We start from the raw sequence: 14620 nt of genomic DNA on the forward strand, positions 1-14620 counted from the left end.
CTGTAGAGAGTACCATATTGACAAATATATAAGTTATCTTTACCAAAGGTACAAGCATCACACTGAATTAATGGTGAGTATATAAGTGTTGAAAACTGCAATTACTTTCAAATTGCAGGTTTATACAGTTTTCTTGAAAGCACAACAGCAACACTCAAATATCAATAACAACTCGTGGTAGAGGCAAGGTTCCATTAATTATCTACACCACTCAATTTTGTACACCTCGAGTGGACCCCCCACAACCATCACTGTTCTCAGACAAATAATCCTAGTCTACCTTGTCTCTCTTCACGGCTGAAGCAGAGGGACTGAAATTCAGGCCTCCTGGTTCAGAGATAGGGACACTACCACTACACAAGATTCCCTAGTGATACATTCTCCATATTATGTGGCGATCAAAACTGCACAGAGGTGTGCAACTTATATAGCTCCATCAAACTCTCTCTGCTCTTGGATTCAAAACCTCAGCTAATGAAGTCACGTATTCCATATGCTTCCTTAACCTGCCACCTTCAAAGAGCTATGGACCTGATGTACTTTCGAGAGTCTTACCGTTCACTGTGTACTCCCTTGCTTAGTTCGTCTTTCTAAAGTGTAATACCCCTCTCTTTTCTAAATTAAATTGCATTTGCCATGATTCTACCAATCTGACAAGCCCATCCTGTAGCCTAAGGTTTTCAGCCTCCACTATTTACCAATTTTGATGCAATTTGCAAACTTACTGATCAAAGTATTCTGATTAAACTCTAGGCATGAAACTCTTATTCCTAAGATGTTATTCCACTCAAATGAAAACCTAAAGAACTGTGGATGCTGTAAATCAGGAGCAGAGGTTGTTGGTTAGGTTGGGGGGGGGTTGCTCAGGTGTGGCAGCATCTGTGAAGAAAACGTTTCGCATCCAGTGATCCTTCCTCTGCTTTTCCTTCACGCTGCTGGACCTGCTGGTTTTCCAAAAGCTTCTGTTTTTGTTCCATGTTATTCCATTCACTTGATTTGTCTCCTTATTTTTAATTTTTTGTAATTATCTCTCTGCCTCATTTAATTGGATTATCGGTCATCCCTATTCAACTATTGGCTTTTTACTCACACCATCTAACACTCTTGGTCACCTGCAGACACTTAGTAATCAATCAACGCTCCCCTAACACAATTTGTATGATCTTTGATCTCTCTGTCCATAAATTCTATGTTCTGTGTGCTTCCCTCTCACTTCATTTGATGAAGGCACTATACTCGGAAAGCTTGTGATTTCAAATAAAGCTGTTGGACTATAACCTGGTGTCATGTGATTTCTTACTTTATCATTCTTGTACACTACAAACAGTTAATAACCTAGCGCCAAGTCAATGGACACTGACTCCTACTCACAAAAACAACCTTCCACCATTACCCTCTGCTAGTGAGCCAATTTTGGATCTAATTTGCTACATTGTCCTGCATTCCATGGATTTTTACCATCTGGATGAGTGTTCCAATGTAACACTGTCAAAAGCCTTATTAGAGTCCATGTAGTCTACATTAACTGCACCATCCTCACCGACATACCTAATTACCTCCTTAAAAAAGCTCAATTAAACCTGTAAGATATAATCTCTCCCTGAAAAAGCCATGCTGATTATCCTTGATTTATCCTTGCCCTTTCCAGGAGGAGGTTAATTCTACCTATCAGCTTTTTTTTAAAAAAAATTTTCCTACTTCTACCACTGATATTAGATTCAATAGCCTACAGTACCCTGACTTATCCCTACAAACCTCCCTGAACAATGGTACTACATTACCGTCCTCTAGTTCTCTGGCACCTCTCCTGTGGCCAGAGAGGATTTGAAAAATTAAAGGTCAGGGCCCTTGCAATTCTATCTCTCTTCTGGATCTGGGGCATTTATCCAATTTTAAAACCTCCGTCTCAGTGTATCACAGTCACCTTTCCTGATATCTACACCTACATTATCCTTCACTACAGTGAATAAGATGCAAAACCTCAATGTCTGCCAGTTCCACACACTGATGACCACTTTGGTTTCTACTCTATGGTTATTTTCTTCACCCAATATACTCATACATCTTTGGATCTTCTTTGTTCTACCTGCCAGTATTTTTTCATACCACCTCCTTGCTCTCCTAAGTTCATTTGGCACTTGGTATTTTCCTAGGACTTTTGTGATTTTCCTACAAGCAGCTATTCCCAGTTCATTTTGGCCAGATCCTGCCTTATATAAAAAAATCAGCCTTTCCCCAATCCAGAACCTTTTTTTTAGTCCATCTTTGTCCTTTTGCATAGTTACCTTAAATCTTAAGAGTTATGATCACCATCTTTTAAATACCTTAAAATCTCTTGCCCAGAATACAGAACCTTGGGATACACAGCACATTTAAACAAATAGATTTCAAATCAAACAGCCTCAGACACTGCGACAAAATCAAAAATGAAAAGGATAGTGGAAAACTACAACAGAAACTTATCAAAATATTATTACCAAGGATGCTGAAGCACGCCAGTTCCTGGGGGCCTATGGCACTCAAAGGTTTCAATTGTGCAGGTGATTCCACATTCTTCTCCCCTCCCCTGCCATGGTCTCTCTAATGTACATGTAACCTCAAGACAGACAGACAGTCAAGTGCTCCAACTTCCATCATGGTCTGCTGCCTGGATCTGTTGATCTAGACTTGCCGGGTCCAAGAGCAAAAGATCTTTCAATCTGTTCTCCTCGCCTCCACCCCACCATATACAGGTTGGCCAGAAATCAGCATCATGGGGTTGAAATGTGACGAAAAATGTAAAAACATTTAATAATTAAACAAGCGCTGCAAACAAAAACATTCAAAACTAACAAGAAAAATTATTGCCTCTGGGCCACAAAACACATGGCCTAGCACATACTTAAATATCTATCGCATACGATGACTGCATGGAGCACACCCCATGGCACATCACAGATGTGAAGGAGAACTTCTCCAGCAAGCCTGCTACTGGGAATTTCTGCTACCAGAAAATGGGACGTTATTCCGGGGCATCTCCAGACAATGGATTAAGGTGAGGAAATAGAAAGTTTGCAGCAGCCCAGATAGAAAGTGTCTCTGTGCTATTTGTGGACACAAAGGAAATTTCCTTAAGACACTTCAGATCATACTGCACAGGTTCTAGAGGGTGGACTCATTTCCTGGGGTCAATGTCAAGTTCCATATAGACTGGAGTCAGGTGACCTGAAAGCTCACTGCACTCCTGAGCTGCCTCAGTCTTGTGTATTTTTGGAGCCAAGTACCATGGTCATGAGAGCCCAGATGGCTTTGGTTGTGTAGCAGATGCTGACCAAAGACGAAAATGAAGACACCCGAAGTGATGTCATTCAGCTTGTTCCTCCAATATCCAAAAAGTTTGAAATCTAGTCACCCTCAGCACCTGAAATCTAGTCATCCTCAGCACCTTGACCTCTCTCCTCCACTAGGCTCCTAGAACACCACTGACAAAGGCCACGTTCCTGAGCAGCAGCTTCCTTACAACCACCACCACCCCTACTGGGGGAAGAGCTTTGAAGCAAAATAATCTTGCCCCAAACCTTGATCAGGTTCAGATACAGTACAGGCAAAACCTGGGAAAATATGCAAGTTCACTTCATAGACAGATACTGTACTTTATAATTGAGGCCACACCCCTGAAGGAAGAAATACACTACCATAGTGCACCATCTTGGAGGATACTCAACAGAAGAGCTTTGCTTCACAGTCTTAAGGCAGAAAGTCACTAACTAGGTACAGAAGTACACCAGCACCTGAATGCCTGCCCTGAGCAGAAAATTCAGTACGTTAGCTCCAACCAAAATGTTGCTTTTTGTTCCAGTTCTTTATGGGAGTTATGACAAATTCCAGGGGAGGAATCGAAGTAACACAACATTATTGCTACAATAGTTGGTTTACGACCATCACTCAACCACTAAATATCATCCATGCTCATGGATTAATTGATTTTGTACATATTTGGCCTGAGACTTCATGTCATTAACAGCAAATTCACCCATTATGCTAGAGATAATTCATGTTACTCATGAATTCCCCTTGGTAAGTGATCTGCCATTATTTTATGCTCAGCTTCCGTTTCAAGCCAATTTTCATCCTTTAGTTTTTACTCATTTGCCCTCTTGCTGTTCAATTACAGAAGGATTAGTTTGACTATTGTGAAGACCATGTCTTTTTACTTTTAAGCTTTATAAAATTGCAGACATAAATGAGAAAGAACTTGAAAAAGAAACAAATAACCCAATACTCATAGCAAGTACTGTGCAAATGCTGTTTAAGCAAGCAATAATTAAAGTGGCTGTAGGCAAATTGGAGCCAAGGAGTTCTGTGCATAGATACAGCTAGGTGGCAACTTGTAGTTGATTGGTCTCTGTACAGTGAAAATTATTGATGACAAAATCCTTCTGCCTGCCAACAACCACATAATTGGTTCTCAGGAAATTGAACACCTTGGGGCTGGGAACAAAGTACAGGTCATTCTGCTATAACACGCATCAGTTTGAATTGGCTATAACATGATTGACGAATTGTAGATGTTATTTGGATAACACAAACTTCCTACTGAATGGGTATAGTGATTTTCTATGAGCAATCTTCTACAGCGTGATGTTCTATACCGCGAGGGTGCAGAAGAATACAGATGTCACACTGTAGCAGAACGACCTGTAAGGACAGGAGTTTTGATCTCTATCAGCACAAGAGCTGCACTTTGCAGTCAAAACTCACTTTATAACTTTAAGAAAACCAGTTCACCGTTCCTTCAGCAGTTGTAAGCAAGCTGCAATTTTTAGATTGCTAAGTCAGAGACCTTTAATAAGCTAATCAGCCAGCATGTGTTTCTTGCAAACAAGTGGAAGGATCTAAGACAAACGATTGAAAAGCAACATTCTGACCAGCATTACAATTATAAAGGAGCACTTCAGCACCCTGTGAACAGGGTCCACTGAACTACCTCCCAGTTTTCTCTACCGATAAACTGTTTTTCCTTATCTGTTTGCCTGTGCGTGTATACGTTAGAGTTTAAGGGGATTCCTTTTAATTTGCAGTGTTATACACTGACAGTTTACAACTCTTTACTTCTAAGTAGGTTAATTACTTGTAATAAATAACAATTCTTGTTCAGTACAAAGATCTGGTCCATACTTTCCATCAATCTGTATCTAAAAATGTGACAAGTTTGGGAATTCTTTACTTCAAAATATTTAATTTTGTGACAACTCTGGGAGTAGGGCTCAACTTCCAGCACACCATCCCAGTGAACTGTATCGCTCGAGTTCCGACACATTACCCCAGCGAATTGTATTATTACAGAATGTTGAAACAAAGGAGATAAATCAACCCATGATTCCCCATATCAGCTCTCTGACAGAACTACTCAAATTTGTCTCACTTATCTGCACTTTCCCTATAGCCCTGTAAATTATGTCCTATTATTTATCCAATTCCCTTCCATTCAAAGTTTTATCATTGTCAGAAAGTTTGGTGAAAGTAGTGCATTCTAGATGACCATTCACTGCCTAAAAGTATATTTCCACAGATCACTACTGGCTTGGTGTTTTAATCAACATGTTCAGTCATGTTACAATAACTGAGGGGGCAGGTGGAATTTGAATATGACCTCTGGCTCAGAGGTAGCGACACTTCCTCTGTGCTACAACAGCTTCAGCGCCACTGGTTCATTTATTGATTCTTATTAGCTTCAGTTGTTTTGTCTTTTTAACCAGGACACACATTTTCCTTATGACTGTCATTTTAATTGTTTCAGCATTTTCCTACATTAATTCCAGTAAGCCCCTTTCTAGTTCTATCTTTACATTTTGTGCAAGTCATTTTTCCTTCGTTCATCTAGTTACGGTCTATTTACTGAATCAGAACAGTTTGAATTTGGAAAATACTAAGGTATAGTCGTCATAATTGCAGAGGATACTATGGCTGCTCTCTCACTAGAGAAAGACAACTGTGGTGAGCTTAACCTAAGGATTACCATGCCTCAGACAGGCAAGGTTGAAAAGGCAGGGCCTTCATAGTAACCTCAGTCATTGCAGTAACTGAACATGTACTGTTGACATCACTCTGCATTGCAAGCCAACCATCTAGCCAATTGAGCTAACTATGAGATGATAGTTGCTCTACATGTTGAAATGCTATGCTGATGCAATAATGATTCAAAAACAAGGAAGAGATTTCCTTGCAATGCCGATGTTTACACAACATCAAGTAGTTTACATAAAACAGTGTTTGATATAAACAGTTTTAGTAAGTTACTCTAAACCACAAAGTTTAAAATTAAACAGGATAAATCCAGATAATAAAAGAAAGAAATAGCAGAAAGAATGAGCAGATATTCTGTGTCTTTTCACCATAGAAGCCTAAGAAATCTCCTATAAGTCACTTGAAAATCAAGAGGTAGGAAGGAACCTAAAATAATCACTAAAATAATAATTAGGAAACTATTAGACGGAAGGTCTGACAGGGTCCCCCCCAGGCCCAGATGACCCGTGTCTCCAGGTCTAAAAAAAAGCAGCAGCTCTGGAGAAAGTAGCTGCATGATTAAAATCTCCCAAAATTCCATAAACTAGAAAAGGCCTAATGTAATAATTATTCAAGAAAAACAAAAAAACAAGAAACAATGAGTCAATTAGTTCAGCATGTCTCATAAGCAAATCGCTAGAATCCATTATTGTTATGGTTAGATACATAGAAAATCAATGAGATCTGGCAGAGTCAACATAATTTCCCTTTCACAGAGCTAAGTTTATCCAAGTCATGATAGTTTTCTGAAAGAAATGACAGGTTGGATAAAGGAAAACAAACAGAATGCTGGAGAAACTCAGCAGGTCTGGCAGCATCCATGAAGAAAGAAACAGTTAATGCTTTGCGCCTGGTATGATTCTTCTTCAAACCTCAGTTCTGAAGTTTCCCCAGCACCTTGTTTTTATATCATAACTCAAGCACCTACAATATATTGTTTTAATTTTAATATAGACAGGTTTGCTAACTTTAGAACATCTCAGTTTATTTATTTACACTTTAGAATATTATTGGCAGAAGTTTTTTTATTTAAAAGGTCAAAATCTACAAAAAAATCAGTGATTTATCTCTTTCCTTGCACAGCTATGTTCAGGAAATTTAGAGAAATAAGCCTATATACTTCTTGCATATATATAAAACTATATGCAAGTTAGCCAATTACTGCATCGAACTTGAACAAGATTTATTTTGATTAAACCATAATGTTATTTATTACAAAAAACTGACTAATAGAGCTTGCTGAAACCTGAAATTTCTCCTCACTTCAGTCCTAAATGGTCAACCTCGTCCCGAAATCAAATCACTGACAGTTTAGCATTTGCCTGAAGTTTAATGGCATCAATCCATTGTGCCCAGGATTCTTGTCAGGGATTCCAGACTGGGATATCAATCCTCTTCCAAAGTCATCTTTGTTGCCTTAAAAAAGGTAAACTCAACCCCGAATGTTACTTCTGCAAATCCACTGGAGTTTGAGACTCACGTGGGAGTCCTCCTCCAAGCTTCATTATCACAAAATAAGCTGCAAGCTCCCATGCAAACCAAGCACAGATCAGCTCCTTTAAGTAACTTCACTGCATGTCTATGATCATATAAAAAAAGTAAGGGCCCACACATTTAAATTATATAATCTTGCAAAAAATTATGAAGTGACAATCCTCCTAAGCTGTAGTTAATTTGGCTGCCTTGGAAATTCTGGCCAAGTTTGTACCATTGGTTGCAGCCTATTAAACCTGGTCATTTAACAAGTTTCAGGTATGCTCAAACACATATTGGAGATCCAGCTTATTATGGATTCTTCTTAACAAAATGTTCGTTCACCAAGGCAGAATTATTGATCAACTCTCAAATCACCACAAGATTTAGCTGTTACGACACTAAGTAGCATAGAATAACATTGGGGTACAGAAACAATAAGAATGTTCAGCAGGATTTTATTTAAAGCAAAGAAACACGTTTCAAAATTTACAGCATATACGCCATATTTAGTGAGTCAGTAAGATGAAATACAATACTTGGGGCTGCAGTATTTCAGAAGAACAGCATGCGAGTACTGTACTGCCAATGGCTATAATTTTTCTGTAGACAGGAGGATTGCTATTGTGCAAAGACCTTAATTACCCAAATATATTTTGTAATGGAATTAATTATTGTAACATTAAACTCTTCCAGAAATATGTCTGAATAACAAACACCTACCTCTACTATCTGTCACAAAATTAGTTTCACAATTAAAAACTTAGCGTTATGAATTCCTGGCAAACATCTAAGTGTTCAGTTTAAAAAGTGACTGTTGACTTGGAAGCTAGCCCTGATTTGCTGTGAAACTAAAAATGGATAGTCTAAGTCACAAAATCCATTTCAAAGCAAACAGCCAGGCAGTTACTCAATAAGCAACATTTTATGCAATATTAAAAAAGGTGCCAGGCCAAACTCTTAGTAGAAATAGCTGATGCTGGAAATTTGAATTAAAAATCAAAACAAATTAGAAATGCTCCACAGGTATGACAGCATTTGTGAAGAGAGAAACAAAGTTTATTTTCCATCAGTGAACTTTCATAGAGCCATGTTACTACTATGTGACAAATCTGGCAGCAACTTTGGACCTAGCAATATTCCATAAACAATGAGCCGAGAGACTAATTGACTTATTTTTGAGTTGGCAAACATTTCAAAATGGTATTTTGCTGATTATCTTCAAAAGCATCACAAAAGTTGGATCAGTCACCTGTATCACCAGGATAGGCAGAACTGGGCTTAATGATTAACCTGCAAGTCAGCACCAGGCACACCACAGAAATCAGTACTTTATTGGAATGTCATTGGATCATCACAGAATCTTATAGCACAAAAGACCAAAGACCTTGATGAGGGAATTTGTGCGTGCTTCTGGATTGATGGAAATCTTTACAACCTCCGGTTTCTTCAGGCTCACACGAGAAACACTCATCTGTGACCTTCTTACTGATAAATGTACATTTCCTGGCCCAGTCAGACCTGCAACATTTAACAACATGTTTTTCTGAGGTAGTACAATTCATCAGTTTTCATTAAATTTTAGTCCAATGTCCTGCATTAGCATGCACCTACAGAAGAATACAGATTCACCAAGCAGTGTCATTGAGGTAACCAGCTGGGAACTTTTTTGGGAAGCATCATTGTATTGAAGCCGCCATAGACAATAAGGCTCCAAAAACAGTGAATCTACAAATGTGAGGCATTCACAGCCTCAAACCGCAGACCAAACTCAAAATGGACAAAGCCACAGTCCTCGCCAACTTTCTATATTGTGCCAAGTCATGGCATAGGTCTTTTACTACTGACAATGTACTTCACCAGTCTGTCTCCACAGTGAACTCCAAATCCAGTGTCAGGAGTGTTTTACAAACCTAAAAATCCTGGATAAAGCTAATATCACCAGCATTAAAGCTATTTTCCTGCAAAGCCAGCTGTGTTGAATGGTCACGTTGCCCAGATAAAAGATAGTTGACTGCCCAAGAGCAAGGAGCCATTGTGAAACAGAAAAAGAGGGAAGGATAATCCAACTGCCTCCAGCAGCAATTGCACCTTCACCTATATCCACTGTGGGAGAATTAGTCAGTCACAGATAAGCCTGACCAGGCACCAAAAGACCTGCAAATGATGTGCACAACTTTCCTAAAAATCTTCATTCACAAAGAAATACCAAGACAAGAAAAACAGCCATGTAGCCCATCGTGCCTGTGCCAGTACTTAAACAAGAGAGCACTATTTGTGCCCATATCCAGCTTTCTCCCTCATAACCCAGAAAGTTAGTGCAGACTGTCTACCATGTTCCATGCACTGCAATGGTGGCTGCACTTCAAGGCCTTTGTTGATTGTGCAACACTTTGATCAATCCCGAAGCTGAGCAAATACAAGTAATCTTTTTTTTCCTCCATTCATTCATTGGATGTGGGCATCACTGGTGAGGCAAACATTTTTGGCCATCCTTAACTGCCCAGAAGGCAGTTAAGAGGCACTCTCATGATCATGGGTTTCGAGTGACATGTAGGCCGGGACAGTGAGGACAAGTTTTCTTCCCTGAAAAGGGCACTCGTGAACCAGATAGAATTTTCCAATAATAAATATTTCCAACATCAGTTTTGTGGTCACCATTTGACTCTCAATTCCAGACTTTTACTGAATTCAAATGCAGAATTTAAACTCGGGTTCCCAGAACATTACTTGGGTCTCTGAATTATTAGCTGAAAATGTGTTGCTGGAAAAGCGCAGCAGGTCAGGCAGCATCCAAGGAACAGGTGAATCGACGTTTCGGGCATGAGCCTTTCTTCAGGCTCATGCCCAAAACGGTCGATTCTCCTGCTCCTTGGATGCTGCCTGACCTGCTGTGCTTTTCCAGCAACACATTTTCAGCTCTGATCTCCAGCATCTGCAGTCCTCACTTTCTCCTCTCTGGATTATTAGTCTAGCAATAATAACACTAGGCCATCACCTAACCTAAGGCCAAAGGAGAATAAAATTTATGTAAAGGAAGTAAAGTTAAGACATGGCAAAATAGCCTGATCAAATCTAAAATGCAGCTTGTGACCAAGATGATATGCAGCTACAGAAACTTTATGTGCAGATTTCAGAGTTTGAGAAGCAGGTGGAGTCACTGTGCTGCACCTTCAAGACTGAGTTACATTAATAACACATTCAGAGAGAGTTGACTACACCACAGTTTAGGAGCCAGTTAGTCCAAGAAAAACAGGCATCCCCTGGGGTCCTGCCCACAAATCAGTTTTCCATTTTCAAAGTTGATGGGGGCACTGGATCACCAAGAGAGTGCAGTCAGAGCCACGTTCTGTTAGGTGAAGACACGTTTGATGAAAATATCATTTTGGGGCTGGTGAGAATGGTGAAAGATGGTCCTTTGAATACAATGCTAGTAGAATGAGAACTCAGCTGGGCAGAAAGAACAGCAATACAAATTTGAGATTAGTTAGATAGAACAGCAGATAAGCATTTCTGTGGTCTTTCACATATCTGTCGGATGGTATGTTGCTTCCCGAGTACCAGGATCAAGAATGTTACAGAGCAACTGCAGGGTATTCTGCTGGGAGGTTGTACTGCTAGAGGTCATGGTTCAACACTGATAAATGACTTGGATCGGCAATGTCCTCCAGCATGTGATCTGACCTACACGGGAATCCAGACCCACAGTAATGTGGTTGATTGTAATTTGCCTCTGTACAATTAGAATGAGCAATAAATGACAGCACAACCCACATTTCAAATAAAAATCTTTAACAATTTTTTTGGGGATAGAGGAAGGTCATAGTGAAGTTACCAGGGTTGGCACTGGGATCCTTTCTTTTCTTGATATATATTAACATTCTGAATTTTGGTGTGCAAGAAACTATTTCAAAGTTTACAGATGCACAAAACTTGGAAACACCATAAATTGTGGACATTGTAGAAATTTGACAGGGCATAGACAGGTTAGAGTGGGTGCAGGGAAAGGTGGCAGATAAAGTCCAATGGAATGCATTTTGCTCGGAAGAACATAAGCAGACAACACAAGTGTGTACAAGGCTAAAGTGGGTCTAAAAGAACAGATGGATCCGTGTGTATATGTGCATAGATCATTGAAGGTGGCTGAACAGGTGTAGATAGCAGTTAACAAAAGCATACAGTATCCTAGGCACATATGCATTGAGTGTAAGACATTATGCTGAACTTTTAAAAGGCACTTAAGACCTCAGTTACAGTATTGTGCACATTTCTGGAGGCCACAATATAGGAAAGGTGCTAATGCACTGGACGGTGTACAGAAGCGATTTACAAGGATAGTTCCAAAATGAGAGATTTCAGTTACGAGGACATATTGAAGAGGGAGAGGACTGTTCTCCTTGGAGAGAAAGCGAAGAGGAGGTCAAACAGAAGTTTTCAAAACTGTACAGGGAATGGATAGGGTAGAGAGGAGGAAATATTCCTGTTCATAAAAGGATCCAGAATAGAGGGTCAGACTTTAAGTAATGTGCAAAGGGAGCCAATGTGGCATGAGAAACTTTCATACTATAAGTGATTCAGGTCTGGAATGAAATGCCTGAATGTGTGGTGGAGGGAGAGCCCACTGATTAATACAAGAGTGTATCAGACAATTAATTAAACAAAAATAAAAAGTGAAAGACATGGAAAAAATGGCAGGAGAATGACACTAAGTCACGATGCTTGCTTGGAGAGTGGATATTAGATGACTGACCTGTCATTACCAGGTTTACTAAAATTCACATTTGTGATTAGACTTGTAATATCCGTGATCCCCAGTCCTCTGGCAAATACAATATCCAAAGAGGACTGAAAGATCAAGATCAGAATTTCTGCTCTCTTTCAATAATCTAGGATGCATCCATGGATCGGTCAACTTCCTGAGTGATGCCAACTACTTCTATTCAAAATCAGCTCTCCCTTATTGAACCATAATACTTATGTCATTCTCTCCTTTTATGAAGTGAAGGGGTAGGTGTTGGACCGGGGTGGACAAAGTTAAAAAACTCTCACAACACTCCGGTTATAGTCCAACAGGTTTATTTGGCAGCGCTAGTTTCCGGAGAGCTGCTCCTTTATCGGGACCCACAGCTACTTGAAGGAGCAGTGCTCCGAAAGCTATTGCTTCCAAATAAACCTGATGGACTATAACCTGGTGTTCTGTGATTTTCAACTTCCTTTATGAAGATTGAAACAGCATTCTCCAAATCAAGCTGTTGTTAGGGATAATCACATGATTCTAGCTACAGCTTTGATTTTGTAGAATAGGTGAAAAATTCTTTATTCCTTTCCAATTGAACCTATCACAGTGATGATGCAATCTTTCTGATTCTTCCTCTTTCCTTAATGGAGGAGTCCACTCCTATTTGATAAACTGGCCCCTCCACTACTGTTTATTCAATATTCTGCATTCGCCAATCACCTCCAACACCCCACCCCTCCCCATGCAAGTTCAGAGATTAATACTTGTTTTTTTTAAAAACCTCCTTCTCACAGAATGCCCCGAACATTTCTTTCGGCTGAAAACAGTGAATTTACTATATTGCATTTACTGTTCACAATGAGATCTGCTCTACACCAGGGAAAACAAGTGCAGAATAGTAATCACCCTGTTCAGTCTGTAAACATGACCATGGGTTTCCATCTCCTGTCATTTTAATTCTGTATTTGGCTCTCACGGTGACCTCCCTGTCCTCAGCTTCTGCAATGTTCCAAATGAAACTCAACATAAGCTAGATTAGATATTCTGCAGTCTTCAGGACTCAATATCGAGGTCAGCTATTTTAGAGTATAAACAATCTCTGTACACATCTATTTCCTTTTGTTTGCAAATTCAGGGATACTAAATTTCCCTCTGCTTTTAGATGGAAGCTGTTCATCATTCTGCAATTCACATCAAAATATTCTTAAAATTTGTCTCATTACCACTTCAGCCTCACAACACAAACATTTCTGACATTTAATATCTCATTATGACACGAGTACATACCATCCTTTGTGTTCTTTGTTCACCCTCTTCCCCCTTTCACTCGCTTAAAAACTTAATTTCTAAACTTTCCCAGTTCTAATGTCAGAACATTAACTCTATTCTTACTCCATAAACACTGCCTGACCTGATTATTACTTCAAGCATTTTTGCAAATACAGGTTGTAAAGGGGGGACAACAAACAAAAATGATTATTTACAACATCTCAACTTGTAAATGCTTAAAATTGATAATGCTGGTCCACACAAGTGGCAGCAGAAAGTACAGAATGAGCTGCCAGAGGAAGTGGTGGTGGCTGGTACAATTACAACATTTAAAAGGCATCTGGATGGAAAGATTGAGGGGGATATGGGCCATATGCTGGCAAATGGGACTAGATTTATTTAGTATATCTGATTGACACACACGAGTTGGACCAAAGGGTTTGTTTCCATGCTATTCATCTCTCTATGACTATCACTAAAACAGGACTTCCTCTTACGCTGGAAAAAAATTATGTATTGTGATCACAAACTTGAAAAGTTATATTCAGTTTAAGCAGCCAGTTATTCACTTTATTTGGAGATGGATGAGCAGTGGGGAGAAAAAGTGAAAGAGAATAGAGCAAGGAAACAAACACAATAAACCAATGATCAGTGTCTTAAAGCGAATGTGGTCTTGACAAAAGGCCAGTATTTTCCTTTTAAGCAAAAGCAATTAGATCTTAAAAGATACAAAAGACTACTTTTTTTTAAAAAATCATTCTTGGAAGCAATTCATTTTTCTTCACCTAGTGTATCTTGATTGTTGCAAAGGATAAACTGGTAACATATTCCCAAAACACCATTGTGGATTTTGGCAGAATAAACTAAAACAAAACCAGTTTTGGGGTTTCAAAGATATTTGAAGTTGTGCAATTTTTTAAATTGCAAGTTTCAACTGAAATATTTAATAGTTGATGTTTAATTTTCACAGCCAATCACAGGATTCTAACCATTTCTCAGCTTACTCAAGAAGTTTAAAGTTTGATATCTAGGCTCTGCATACGTTATATACACAGTTTGGTAGAAGATTTGTAGCTCGGGTGCTCGTTGTTGTGG

The 14620-nt window shown here is 39.3% G+C and overlaps 1 protein-coding gene across 2 annotated transcripts in view; it reads right to left on the minus strand.

Annotated features, from left to right (window-relative positions):
* Positions 1 to 14620, minus strand: part of LOC140458139 (adiponectin receptor protein 2) — a 73948-nt gene that overhangs the window by 27114 nt on the left and 32214 nt on the right. The gene's annotated exons all lie outside the window — the stretch shown is intronic.

This window comes from Chiloscyllium punctatum, chromosome 32 (genome assembly GCF_047496795.1).
Source record: "Chiloscyllium punctatum isolate Juve2018m chromosome 32, sChiPun1.3, whole genome shotgun sequence".
Lineage (NCBI taxonomy): Eukaryota > Metazoa > Chordata > Chondrichthyes > Orectolobiformes > Hemiscylliidae > Chiloscyllium > Chiloscyllium punctatum.